Source organism: Puma concolor, chromosome D1 (assembly GCF_028749965.1).
Source record: "Puma concolor isolate L17-30 chromosome D1, mPumCon1.1.hap2, whole genome shotgun sequence".
In the NCBI taxonomy this organism is placed as follows: Eukaryota; Metazoa; Chordata; class Mammalia; order Carnivora; family Felidae; genus Puma; species Puma concolor.
Window position 1 is genome coordinate 48,421,272 of NC_141676.1, and position 13,165 is coordinate 48,434,436.

The 13,165-nt window shown below is 46.8% G+C and overlaps 1 long non-coding RNA gene across 2 annotated transcripts; it reads left to right on the forward strand.

Annotated features, from left to right (window-relative positions):
• Nucleotides 1-7,205: 7,205 nt before the first annotated feature.
• Nucleotides 7,206-12,919, forward strand: LOC147576657 (uncharacterized). 2 transcript variants are annotated; one of them, XR_015241018.1, is made up of 3 exons: nucleotides 7,206-7,394; nucleotides 12,625-12,775; nucleotides 12,853-12,919. It is a non-coding gene; the product is annotated as an uncharacterized LOC147576657 (long non-coding RNA). The 2 variants fall into 2 exon arrangements; XR_015241019.1 differs by lacking the exon at nucleotides 7,206-7,394 and adding an exon at nucleotides 8,319-8,505.
• Nucleotides 12,920-13,165: the final 246 nt, after the last annotated feature.

Here is a 13,165-nt window from a genome sequence, read left to right on the forward strand (position 1 = left end):
TCCTGAATAAAGTCACATTCTGAGGTACTGGGGGTTGGGGATTTCAGGATCATTTTGAGGAGGACACAATTCAACCCACAGCACTATCCTATTCCAGGTGAGTGTCCAGCAGCAATCAGTGGGATGGATCACTTAGGAATTCAGAGATGATTTAGGCTAGAGATACCGAGTTGGAAGGATCAGCAAAAAGTGGCTGCTGACGTCACTGAAAAGTTCAATCAGAAAGACTGAAAAGAGTAAGAAGAGAGAGGTCTGAAACAGGATCCCGGGGCACACTGATGTGTAAATCAAGAGTAAAGGAATAGTGACTGAGAAGGAACAGAAGAATAAGAAACACAAAGAGAATTCAGTGTCCCAAAGCCAAGATTGGGCGAGATGAGGCATGAGAATGGAGAATTAGAACATGAAGTAGGTTGGACTCTAGGCTTGCACAGAGGTGCGTGCAACGTGATGTTCCTGGAAACTGTCCACCGGGACCCCATGCACTAACCAGCCTCTCACATGCCAGTGTGCCATCCACTCATGGCCCTGGACCTCTCTGACCCTCCACTCCTGGCTCTAGGTCCCACCAGCCCTCTGCCGGGGGCTTCTAGGTTGAGGGAGGAAACAGTTTCCTCCCTGGACTAGTTGGGAATCTTTCAGAATTGTTTATGAGGTTAGAAGTTAAAAAAAAATTAAATTTGGACCAGCCTTTAAGCCAAAAAAAATAAGGACATGTTACTGAAGTAGCTCACAGAATTGCAGCTTTGGGAGCCACGGTGGATTGGGATCCCTAGGAAGTGGATGGACTGTTAGATGGATATTAGCATGGAGGAAGTTTGGTGGGGAAAGCATGGGACTGGAGGGGATGCGGGGAACTTGAGTCCCTGCCATTCTTGACAGAAGCCCTGGACTACCCCGGAGAAATTCTGAAGATGGGATGATCCTTCAGTGCTGGAGCAAGGAGGCTGAGACTTTACCCTTGCATAGTTTGCCGGTTTTCCTGAGTTGAGACAAAGGCCAGGCCTTTGTAACCCACCAGAAAGCGGGGCATGACCTTAGGCAAGGCAACCCTCGTGAGCTGAGGCAATCCCCACAGGAGACAGACCGCTCAGAGCCTTCTGCTAGCAGCTTGAGGTAAAACAGTCCTTCGTTCCCATTATGAACTAGAAGTGTGTGTCCCCCCAAATTCATATGTCAAAGCTCTAACCCCAATGTGACTTTATTTGGAGATAGGGCCTGTGAGGGGGTAATTCAGGCTAAGTGAGGTTATAAGAGTGGGGCCTAATCCAATGGGGTTGGTGCCCTAATATGGAGAGCAGGAGACACCACAGCCCTCTATCTGCCACATAAAGACACAGTGAGAAAGCAGCCATCTGCAGGCTGAGGAGAGAGCTCTCACCAGAACCTGGCCATGCTGGCTCCTTGATCTTGGGTTTTTCAGCCTCCAGACCGCTGAGAAAATAAATTTCTGTTGTTTAAGCCACCCAGTCTGCAGTATTGGGTTATGGCAGATAGAACTCACTAATACAATTCCTTAAGGAGAATGTGGGCAGCACATGATAGGGTCCAGCCTAGGTGCTGAACCAAGGACCCAGCTACCATCAGCACTGTCTGTCTGTCTTTCTCTCTCTCTCTACCTCTGCTCTTTTTCCCCCAAGTTGCAAGATAGAACATGCCTACCTGTAGGTCCTCACTCTTCCAAAGCCATGATCCAAGAAAGAAAAAAGCCATCCCTCAGGCTGCAATTTGGAAAACCCCAGGAAGCCCACACCATATGTAACCTCTCTGACCTATTCTGAGGCCAGTGGCATGGGGTACCATGACTAACCTTATCCTTGGCCAAATAGGCCAAATATGCTATCAAAAGACAAAACGGTGATGGGAAGATACCAAGCAGAAGAAGGAACTAGATGTGAACCCTTAAATTTACCAAGAATGTATTCAGTCAAATTTCAGTAACTCACCAACCATGTGATACCAAGCAAGTCACTTTGCCTCTCTGAGTTTTTCTGTCCTCATCTGTCCCAAGGAGATGGCTGTGATTGGAGTGGGAATAAAGGATGTAATGTGTGTGATAGGCCTACCGAGCACATTACATCCTGACTGGCACATGGCAAGTGTCCAGTAAAAGATAGCTTCCATTATTTTATTGCCTGGACAGTGCTAGAAGAAAATATAATTTTGCATCTCAAACTTCAAAACATGGGGAAAAGCAAAATCCCATTAAGGACGATAATATTTGCCCCGGGTCCAGAAACTCATAAAGTTACATGAAATATGCATTTTTCAGGTAAGGAAGCTAAAGCCCCGAGAAGTTAATAACTGGCCCAAGGTCTCACAAAGAGAAGCGATAGGGCTGGATCAGAGACCCTGAACTCTAGTGATATACCCAGATGCACTTCACCCTGCCGTCGTCTCCATGGGCAGCCCTCAGCCAGGCCCCTGACTCATTCCAGCCAGGTATGCAGCCTCCCTTTTCATCCCTCCCTGACACCCAGCCTGTATGGTCGAGCCCAGGGCTGCTCAGCAAGTGTTGCTGCAATGGAATTGAAACCCAATGGGGTATCTGGAAAGCAAGTGGGATATCTGGAAGTAATAAACTTCCAACCGCTAGTTCATTTGGCACCCAGTGGGGGTAAGCTCAGACTCCTCTCATCTCCCTTTCTTAAGAATCAATAAAAAGTTAGTGATGTGTTTAGCAGAGATCAAATAAATGAAGTTGGGTTCCTTTTTAACCTTTTATAGGACTGATATTTTTATCACGTTTCTAAAAATTACTCCAGGTCAATCTGACCCATCGTTTGGTAATTGCATTGCAATTTTAAAAACTGAGTCTTGGTGTACTGAGAAGAGGAGCAGCATCTGATTGGCCAGGGGAGGTTCAAGCAGCCAGGAGGAGGTAGCATCTTTGGCTGAGCTTTGACAGATGGATGACCAAGTAGGGGTGATCCTTCCAGGCAGAAGGATCCAGCATGACAAAGATGCGGAAGCAAGGAACACAGATGTGCTTGGGACTGAAAGGACTGGATGAGTTTGGAGACCCTTTTGGTGAGCATCAGAGAGGGCAGGGGTCGGGCTGAGGCTGGTCGCAATGGCCCAGCCCTGCCCACGGGCTAAGGCAGAGATGGTGAGACTGCAGACAAGGGCATTTCAGAATCAGAATCAATAGCATTTGGGGACAAACTTGTCCTCCCTGATCCTAGCATGGGAATGCTGGAGGAAGACAGGCCTGATTTCAAATCCACTACTGCCATCAACTTGGTGTGAGATTTTACACACGTTTTTTAACCCCTTGGGGAACCACTAGCTTCTAAGCAGCTGGAGACAGTAATGCTCTTCTTGGAGTTTGCAAACGCAATGCCTATAGGTACCAGGAAAGGAAAATAAATGACTTGTCCTGGGTATAAAATAACACGTGCTCACATTAAACTTCCAATGCTAAAAAGTAGTCAAACTCAAAATATATTAAAAAGATAGTGCATGCTAAACAAAGCACACATGGCCAGCATATGACCAGCATGTGAATTCTTGAATACCTCCTAAGATTGTTCTGAGAATTAAGTGAATGATGTGTATGGAGGGCTTCACATTGTAGAAAAGCTAGACAAAAAAAAAAAAAAAAAAAAGAGTCCATGCACTAGGATTTATGTGAAGTTCAAGAATAGGTTAAACTAATCTGATGGAAGCCAAGCTATCCAACCAGCCTGATGACAGGGCCCAGGCGGTGGACGCATCGGGACTGCATGGTGGCCCGCTGACAGTGAAGCTTCTTGTACTCCTGCTTTTATGTAATGTGGCCTTAGCGTTGGTCAGGGCAGCTCCCCTACCAATGAAAGTACCTGGGGATTTGTCGGTTGGGGAATTGCCCACGACAGACCCCCCCCCCGCCCCCAGGAAAAGAACCATTGGGGAAAGAAAGAAGATTCCGCAGGGAAATTATGCGGCCCTACATCCAGCCCTTGCCACTCCCTATAAAGACTCCTCTACCTAAAGGAAGCATAGCCCCATATATTTTCCCAGCCAAGGAGGGGGACAAATGGGTTCAAAATCCCCACTCAGCAACAAAGGAATGTATCTATGGATACAAGTTACTCCAAACCCTAGGCCCACTTGGCCCCCAGGAGGCATTCCAGAGCACATCTAGGCCTGGTGGGTTAAGGTACAGAATAGTTCATTAGTTCGTAGGTATACGTTGTCTCTCTGGGAGCGCATAAGGCGTGGGTTCCCAGGGCCCTCTTGGCTCCCTCCCAGCACCCCAGACCAAAGCGAATACTTTTGTTCCTTGTACCGCAAATGGTTCAAAGGAACAATTAAGAAGTCATGTCCCTGGAAACGTTCCACTTGAAGTGTTGAGAGCTAGATGACCTTGAAAGGGCAGGAGGGAACGCTACAAGAAAATAACTATGTTGTTCCTTAATGGGTGATTACACAAAGGAACATTTTTAGAATTAGGTAAAGCCAGAAAACATAGATGATGCACGCTATAAGGAATTTGCTAACAAATATAATGCCATGCTTGCCACAATAAAGCAGCCAGTCTAACACACTGCTGTTGTCTGGGTCCATTTGTTACTTTCGCCGATGCCGTTCATCCTTCGGGAACCCCTGGACCTGCTGGAGCTGGACTCTGGCACTAATCCATGGTGACAAGAATCAGAAGAGTGTTTACCTGGGGGCAGCAGGGGCATTGACTGTGGAAGATGTAAGGGAGGCTTGTGGCGTGTTGGAAATCTTCCATACCTGGTTGCAGGTTTGCGTGCATGTCTGTAAACATGTATAAATATTCACTGAGCTATACACTCAAGCTTTGTAAACTTTACTGCATAAATATTATGCTTCAATCAAAAAGGAAATTTTGAAAGAGGTGCTTCACAGAGAAGTAAGTGCTTCATAAATGGTCATTGTATTTGTTATTACCGTTACTACTTTTACTATTCTCATTATGAGGTGGAGGAGGAGGATGTAGCCACAAGATCAAAAAAACGACTAAATGAACAACAAGCATTCATAAAAGACCCCCTGTGTACTGGATTATATTATGTTAGATTGTATTTTCCAAAAATGACTATTATCTATCTGTCTATCCATCCATCCATCCCACATGTTCTTGCTACAAAGTGAGTTTCATCCCACATGTTCTTGCTACAAAGTGAGTTTCATTCCTCCCACCAAGAGGTGGGATCTATGTCTGTCCCACTGAATCTGGTCTGCACTCAGGGCTACTCTCCCCAGCGGAGCACAGCGGAAATGATGCCATGTGACTTCAGAGACTAGGTCATAAAAAGCAATCAGCTTCCACCTGGCTCTCTCTTGGAACACATGTCTTGGGAGCACTTATTGCCACCATGTAAAAGTCTGGCTGCCCTGACGGTGCCATGCTGGAGAAATCATGAGGAGAGACCACACAGAGAAAGATGCCCAAGGAGACTTGGCTGTCCCATCCCCCCCCCCCCCCCCCACCAGCTGTTTAAGTCTTCTTTGCCTAGGACTTATATACACAGGAGTCCAGAAGCCTTTAAGATGCCCAGACACCATCTGACTGCAACTTCACATGAGAACCTGAGCCAGAACCACTCAACCAAGCTGCTACTGAAACTATGAGAGATGACAAGTGACTATTATTGCTTTAGCCAATAAGTTTTGGAGTGTTGGATCTATGTTAGCATCAACCGATAACTAATACAGATTTCGGTACCTGTAAGTGGGGAGGGGTGGGAGAGGTATGGCTGTAACAAAAAACTAAAAACACAGCAGCTTTGAGGCTTTGAGGACAGAAGTTGGAAGCGTATGGAAGAAACTGTGGAATCTGATGTTTTTCAAGGAGGCCACCTACGAGGGCTTAAAGGAAAGTAAGGAAGATCATGTTGCAAGATGGAGGGAAAGGGATCTTTGTTAGATAGCGCGTTACTCTGCTCAGGCTGCCGGGACAAAATACCACAGACTGGGTGGTTTACACAATGAAAATTTATTTCTCACAATGCTGAAGGCTGGAAGTCCAAGATCAAGGGGCCAGCCAATTCAGTTCCTGGTGAGAGCTCTCCTCCTGGCTCGCAGATGGCCACCTTCTCACTGTGTCCTCACATGGCAAAGAGACAGAGCCAGCCCTACAAATTAGGGCCCCACTCTTATGACCTCATTACCTTTATCACCTCCTCACAAACGCTGTCTCCAAATGCGGTCACATCGGAGGTTAGGGCTTCGATATATAAACTTTGAGGGACATAACCATTCAGCCCATAACATATAGCCAGGGAAATCGTAGCAACACTGTCTGCTGTGACAAAATGGAAAATATGAAGTGTACTGTATGAATTGGAAGATGCAGCAAAGAAAATTTCCAGGAAGAATGTCAGACATGCCATCTGACTTCGGGTTGCTTATAATAAAACATGAAAAGAGAGAAGACATGTTAAAGAAAGAACCATTCAGAACAAAGGAGCCAGGACTTGCTGGGTTTGAAAATAAAAATGTCTTACTCCTAAGCTCTCCAGACAGAAATGATACTAAAATTTTAAGTGGCCTCCAGGCAAGGATCAAATCTAGGAAAATATCAGGAAAATGTGGTATAAAGATGAACCTGAGGGAAGCAATATAAAACCCTTTATTAAGAACTTGGAAATATTTAAGGTGGTGATTCAAACTGGAAAAAAAAAAAAGTCCCTCATAGATCCTTACCAATAAACAATAGGGCTTCTGGTAATCTTAAGTGTGGTGTCCCACAGCAGCCTTCCAGAAAACTCACGGTAGAAAGAGGCTAGTCTCATTGATATGTGTGGTTGTGACTTTTATCTAAGGAGTAAGTGCCCATAAGATTCACAGAAAGCTCACAATGATTGTAAAATGACTACATTGTCTGAAACACTGCCTGTTTAGACTAAAAGGTAGAGCGGCAGTGCAAAATGATAATAGGTCTTTGGCCCTCCAACCTCCTGTAAGAAAGCAGACTGAGGAAAAGACTTAGCTGCAAACAACTACCATTTCTTATGGAAAAGAGAGCCTGGCTTGGAGGGCTGCTGCCTCTGAGCCCAGAGGGTAGAGCCAGGAGCCATCGAGAACCATCCCCAAGCAGTCGTGCTGAGTTCTAATCCAGAAAAGACCCATGCACCCAGTAGAATTTCTGACTTGCTAAGGATCCCAGTGTATCTCCCATTTTCCCCTCTCATTTTTTTTTTTTATAAGAGGACCTACAATAGTTATCCTATGCCTGTCCTACTGTTGCATATTATGTAGAGGGAAGGTAACGTGTTCCTTTATTTCACAAGCCCACAGATCAAGAGGAACTCTACAGGAAGAGCTGTATTTGAGAAATTCATCCGGGGAGCCTCATCTGAACCTGGACCTGATTAGATGACAAGGCCTAGGACTTCAAGTTGATGCTGCAGCATAATGAGACGTGGGGACCTTGGAAAGAGGTGAGTGTATTTTCATGTGGGAAATATAGGAATCATCAGGAGCCAGCAGGTAGACTGAAGTAGCCAAACTCCGATGACCCCACGGGTATTCGTGCCCCCATGTGGTCCCTTCTTACACGGCCTCAGGGTTGGTCCAGAGTGACCAGAAAATCAGGTAGGCCTTAAAGCCTCTCAACTTCTCCCTTGGACTCAGACCTTTTGCTCTGAGGGAAACCAGCTGCCATGATGTGAGAACACTCATGCTGCCCTGTGGAGGGGCACAGACACCCTGCCAATCGGCAGCACCGACTTGCCCGCCATGTGAATGGACCGCCTTGGGAGGAGACCTTCCAGGTCCACTGAGGCCTTCAGATGGATACAGCCCTGGCTGCATCTGACCACGACCTCATGAGAGGCCGTGAGCCAGAACCATCCAGCCACACCGCTCCAGAATTTCTGCCTCCAAAGAAATCATGAGAGAGAGAGAAAAAAAAAAAAAAATGATTATTGCTGTTTTAAGCTACTACATTTTCAGGCAACTTGTTACATACCAGTAGAAAACAAACACAACTCTATAGGGTATGGAAAAGGGAACCTAATACAATCACTGGCAGTGGAGTAGAAAGGAAGTGGGCAGACACAGGAGAACACACAGACACTCAGGCAGCATGAGATTCCCTTGGCAAGCATAACAAAGGCAGCTTCCCTCTCCTGCTGACGTTCTGGCATTGAGGAGCCGGAGGTGACATGCCTGGGGATGGTAAGACTTCGGGAGACAATTTCAAGAGGTGAGCTGGCCGTGTTAGATGGGACTAAACCTGCCCAGGTCCTGGCTTTGTTGTGACAAAGGAGGCCTTTCCATTTACCTGTGACATCTATCTGTTACCTGTGACAAAGGCAGGTCAGGGATTGCCAACCCCATATCACAGAGGACAAAAGTGAGTGTCCCACTGGGGAATGGGCTTGTCCAGGCCCTGGGCGCTTTTCCTCCCAGAACAGCTCTCTGTTAAAGCTACCTATGCCTGCCAGAGGAATCAAAGAATCCAAAGTGTCTCAAAACAGGGCCGGAAACACGCATTAAGGAACAACATGGAGAGAAAATGCAGGCCAACCGCTCTGATGGGGACTCTCAGTAAGTAATAACAGACTTTGGCTGCCTTAAAACAATCTTTCACACCTATTAAAATCTGTGCCTCGGGACGTGAAAGCTGAACTAATATCATCGTTCAGATTATGTCCTTCTTCCCCATGTGGCCTCCAGCCTTCCTGGCTCTTTGAGCTTCATCCATATTATGTGGGGTTCGACTGACTGGTCTCTTAGGCTCCATGTGGCTCTGACAGTGTAGGATTTGCAAGGGATTTGTGGGACCTTCAATACTGATGTTGGCATAATAATACCAGGCCATTCCCATTTCGAGTCTCCAATCTGTAAAATCAATGCCAAACAGGAAATTGCAGGCAGTAATTTATTCCAAATTTTCCCACCATGGGACTTACTTTATATACATTGCTACATGGACTCTAATAAAATATTGAACAAAAGAGGTTTCTGCCAGCTTCCCCAGCCCCCTGACATATGCTCCCCTTTCTGCCAGATACCTCTGGAGAGGGGACTTCCCCGGGACTACAGCTGTTCAAGAATAACTGCAGAGAGCCAGGTGGGAGGTCGTTTGCAAAAACAACACAGCCTGTAAAATAAAATGGAATGACATAAAAGAAAATAACACCATATGAAATAAAATAATAAAATGGCCAAGCTAAATTAATGTCAGAGGACCCAACACCCACTCTTAGTCTCAGAGTATCCACCTGTCCAGCCCTAGCCAGTTGACGTGGTCCACCCAGGCCCTCGGAGCAATGGGGATCATCCTGGCAAAACAGTAAGATGAAGTGGGGTCTGTGTTGAAGCCACAGCCTGTGCTGGCACCTGTTCTGCTGTACTTGGCTCTGGGGCCCAAGTGAGCACGGAGCTGATACTGAATTTGATTATCCCCTCCCACCAAAGAATAACAAACCTCCACTCTTTCCCTATTACATCAATATCTGCAGTAGCACATAGGATTAGAAATACCTAGAAACCCAGAAACCTAGTAATGAAACCTCAGGAATCTGAAGGCTAAACTTTGATGCCTCCCCACAAAGCAGCCATACCTGAGAGCTTTGGGTTGGGGATGCATCTGCTCTGAACAAGGAAATCATCAGCGTGGAGCTGAGCACATCATGAGCCGGCACAGGAAGCAGAAATGGGTTAGCAGAATATGCATAATCATGACAAGGCAGGGGACAGGGGAACTGGATGGTGCTTAAATCGCTTGTGTCTAAAGAGGTCAATGTCACCCAGGGGAGTCAAGGTTGACAGCACACAGCCCTCCCTGAAGCGGAGCCTTGTATCATATCGTATGTGGCTGATGTAGGTACAGCTGTGATTAGGTTAACTGTTGGAGGAAACGAAATACAATGGGCTTGCTTCTTAGCTCATCTGTTTGTTGTCTTTACAAATTCCTAAACAAAGGGTGCTTGCTGATACCTTTAAGGTACTGACTAAATTATGATGTGTGCAGTAGCTACCGTGATGCTCAGCAGAAACAAACCTAGGAAGCAGATCCCTGTTCCTTCCCCTGACAGAGGAAAGAGGGAGAGCCTCTTCCTGCTCAAGTATGAGCCTCTCCTTATCCTTTAAATCCCCTTTTCACTTAGCAAAGGGTACACCCAAGATGAGATCTCATCTGTCTTGACTCCTAGTCCAGTGCCCTTTCACTGAGCCATGAAGAAGCAGAACTCAGAGACTGGGCCGGGAAACAACACCAACTTTCTATCTGGTGAAAATGGAACACCAATGACCCCGTTTCCTGTCTCAGGTCTGCACACATGTGCACACACAAGCCTGCCCACTACTAAGCATCAGCACCCCGATGTGGAATGGGGGGTGAAGATGTGAGGACAGAGCCATTGGATTGGCCCAGTTTCCCGGAAATACAGAGGCATGAGTGCAGAGGGCACGAAGCCTGGCTACAGGATAGCAGACACCTGGCCCTCTCCCACCCAAGTAGACTACCCACCAGTGCTCTGCCAGCCCATAATGGTTGTATGCTATAACCGACCTTACTTCTCACAAACCTGCCTCCTCTCTGACTTCATCCCCTATCACCACCCTCACCCCCAGCCCCATTCCAGCCCTAGAGATATTGCCTCTGGGCAAGGATGATGGCACCAGAGCCTCACTCTTCCCCTATGAACCGTGACTTAGCTCACCTGAAGGCCCAAGGCACCCAGTAGCCTCTTCCATCTCCAGCCCTGAAGACATCAACCCGAATCCCATCCCCTTGGCCAGTGTCTGCACAGGCCCAGCGGCCCCAGGCAGGGTGAAGACAGACAGCAGAACCCTCGTTCTATTCCCAACACTGCACCCAAGAGACCAGGAGGTTATATTCCCACCAGCGATACATAAGGGCTCCAGCTTCTCCACATCCTCCCCGTACTTGTTATTTATTGTTTTATGGATAATAGCCATCCGAATGGGTGTGAAGTAATGTTGCTCTGAGGTTCCGATTTGCATTTCTCTAGTGGCTAATGGTGCTGAGCATCTTTTCATGTACTTACTGGCCATCTGTATGTCTTCCTTGGAGAATTATCTATTCAGACTGGATATTCTAGGCATATACCCAAAAGAACTGAAAGCAAGGATCCAGATACTTGTGCACCAATGTTTACAGCAGCATTATTCACAATAACCAAGAAGTGGAAACAGCACAAGTGTCCATCACAGATGAATGGAAAAGCAGAATATGGTATATCCATACAATGGAATATTATTCAGCCCTAAAAAGAAATGAAATTCTGATCCATGCTAAGTCAAAGAAGCCAGTCACAAAAGGACAAAGATCCCATAGCTCCACTTATATGAAGTATGTAAACGGGGCAAATCTATAGACACAGGAGGGAGAACAGTGGTTAACAGGGGCTGAGCTGAGGGTAGGGAGATACAGGGAGTTGCTGCTTAATGGGCAGAGTCTCTATTTGGCATGATGAGACAGTTCTGGAAATAGATAGTGATGATGGTTACCCAATATGGTGAATGTACATCAGACCCTCTGAATGGCACACTGAAAAATCATTAAAATGGCAAGTTTTATGTTATGTATATTTTGCCACAATTTAGAAAAAAAACAACAAAGTTAATCAATGTACTTCACCATTTTAATGGACGATGGGAGCAAACACAGGCTGACTCCCTCCTGATTTCTCCACCAAAGGCTTCGAGGAGGATAGACACAGGAGGCCAGCCAGGCTCCCAAGACTTAAGCACATGCAGAATTAAATAGGAGGCTCTCCCAGGAATTCTGAGGGCAGGCAAGAGCTCTGGAGGGAATTCTCTAAGTGGCGACCAAGCGGTGACCAGGCCTGCAGGAGAGGCAGAGAAGCTTCCAGGATGGGGCGGGGCTGGTGGAAGCAACCGAGCTCACTACATGTGTAAGCCAAGGCCTACACACTTTCTTTAGGTTTCTCAGTGGCAGGCATTTGATCCCAAACTAACCAGAAAATTGCTGCTGCATAGTGTTAAAGCCAAAGGAGCAGATAAGCCACCCTTGCCTGTCAGGGGTGAGGCATCGTAGGAGGAGCTCAAGTTTGGGCATCACATGGACACTTACCAAGAATATGGCCTTAAACAAGTCACTTGACCTTGAAAAGACCCTAGCTCCCCACTGTAAAACAGGGACAGTAATATCTGTACAGTGTGCATTTGTTGTTGTTGTTCCTGTTTTCTATATAGTATGATGTTCTGACATCATAAACTTTTCTGACCAGGGAGACACTGCCCCTCAGGACAATCTGATTCTTAGAGATAACAAAGAACTCAGCTGGGAGCACAGCTTTGACGTGCAAACTAAGCAATCCCGACAGCCTCAGCTCCTCTATCTTGCCTGCCCTTACACCCCAGGAGGCAATATTCCTCTGCTTTAACCATCCAAGGGCCAGGGGCCAGGCAACTAGGGACCACCCTATAGCTTAGAGCCTGCCCAAAAGATTCAAACTAACCAGTCCTAAACTGTTTTCTCTGCCCAACTTGTCTCTGCCATGGAAACCCCAATAAAGGCTCTGGCCTAATGCTTTCTCCTCATCCCCATCTTCCCCACCTGACCCAAAGCTGGCACTCGCCCTGTGACCATGTGGCACACAGTGACCCCCTATCAAGGATCTGTGCGTGTAGTGAATTTTGTTTTCTCGTGCCTCTCCTGTGTCCCACTTGTAGCCATACCTGACCAATCATCACCTAAAAGAACAGAACAACCCACCACACAGGACTGATGCAAGACTGGTAACTGAATACCTATTACATGCCACATAGAGTCCTGTCAACAGCCCCGCAAAGTAAATGCTACTGGCCCTCCTTTATTGGTGAAGTAAGTGAGGCACAGATAACTAAAATAACTTCATTGTTCATGCATCAAATAGTTTTTAATGCCTTCCATGATTCCAGACCCTGGGGAAACAGCAGCGAACCCAATGCAATCTGTCCTCAAGCAGCAGCACCCATCCAAGCAGAGAAGACAAGCCAGGTGATTTCAGTATGTTTCCTGAGTATAAGGATGGGGATGTGCTGAGAGCTTTAGGAGAAGCAAGGGGGGAGGGTTAGTCTGGAACGTCAGGCAGAATGTCCCAGAGGCAGTAATAAGAAAGGCTAAGAGGACAGTGAGGAGAAGAAAGTAGCCTGGCAGGTCACTGGGCTGGGATGCAGGTAAAGATCGAATGAGGCCCAGATACGCCGTGTGCTTGGCCCCCAGTAGACACTG